Raw genomic sequence first — 1,450 nt, 5'->3', positions numbered from 1 at the left:
CAGAGTTCATAGCCACTCAATTCCCAACACTACTTCATAATCACTTAGTAGCAATAGAAAATAATCGACTTGCAACTCTTGATCTTGCACTAAAAGTTTTACTCTTGAGCATTTACCTTGTCAAGTCAAGGTTCTTCCGTTTGCCAACTTTACCTCAAACTTATAACATTTCTCCACTGGAATTGAAAGTCTTTTGACAACATTCTCATCTAAAAAATTGTTGGTACAACTTGTGTCCATTAAAACTGTGATAGGTTAGCGTTTGATATATCTGCTAACCCTAATTGTTTGCGGGTTGGAGTAGCCAGCTAATGCATGAACTGTAACTGCCAGCCAATCATCTGTATTCTCGCATTCTTCATCGTCAAACTCAGGCTCATCGCTATTAATTTCAAACTGTGTCGGTACCTCCACTAGTTCAATCATTAACAATTTTCCCTGCTTGCATTCGTGTCCTCTATACCATTTCTCATCACAATGCCAACAAAGCCCCTTAGCTAACTATGGCTTAAGCTCTTCTTGTGTCAACCGAGTAACGGGAAGGTTTTCGAGATAAATTTGGAGCACTGGTACTTCAACCAGCCATCTTGTTCACCATTCCGGTTGTTTTACAATTTTTCTCGCCAAGCCTTTCCTACTCTTGCAATTGAAAATGCAGTTATGATTGTCCTTGGTTGTTGGACTTTACTTCTCATCGGATCTCTGACCGAAGTCTCTCAATGAAAGTTCCTACCAACTACTTTTCTGGCCATCCTCGAGTTCGGTTGTAGAGGCGCTTAAAGCCACTTTGATATTCACTCACAGTAGACGTTTGTGGAATCTTTGCATGCTCTCTGTCCACATTATGATCACTATCATATGTTGAAGGACCAAATTGGAGAAGAACTCCATCTACAAATGCATCCCATGTTGGTTCTCCATGACAAGCCACTAACCAATCAAACCACTGTATGGTATCCTTGTCCAGACTGATTGATGCTATCTCCACCTTTGAATCAGGAGGCGTATGGTGATATTTGAAGAAGTGCTCGGTTCTGGATACCAATCCTGATGGATCTTCATCATCCCAGCACGGAAACTCCAATTTCATACGTGCAGCTCCATACTCTTGCTCCATTTGTAATTGAGGTTCCAGTGACTCGATTTTTTTTTTTAATCTCGCGTCTTCGTCTCTTGACGATCAAACTTTCAATGACTCTAAATTTTTGCCTAACCTAGAGTTCACACATCGGCTGTTTATGGCTTCTTCCATTAATTGCCTCAACTGTTCCACATTCTTTGGAATAATTCTTGTTTCAAAAGAAGCCATGTCTAATGAAACATTGCTAGTGCCAACCATGGCGTATTGACTTAAGTCGGTAATACCATGTTCTCTCTCTTCTTACTACGAGTAAAGGACATAAACCACCTTTTTTAAGGGTTGTCAAAAATTACCGGGAAACCGGAACCG

This window comes from Corylus avellana, chromosome ca8 (assembly GCF_901000735.1).
Source record: "Corylus avellana chromosome ca8, CavTom2PMs-1.0".
Lineage (NCBI taxonomy): Eukaryota > Viridiplantae > Streptophyta > Magnoliopsida > Fagales > Betulaceae > Corylus > Corylus avellana.
This window is presented reverse-complemented; position numbering follows the sequence as displayed.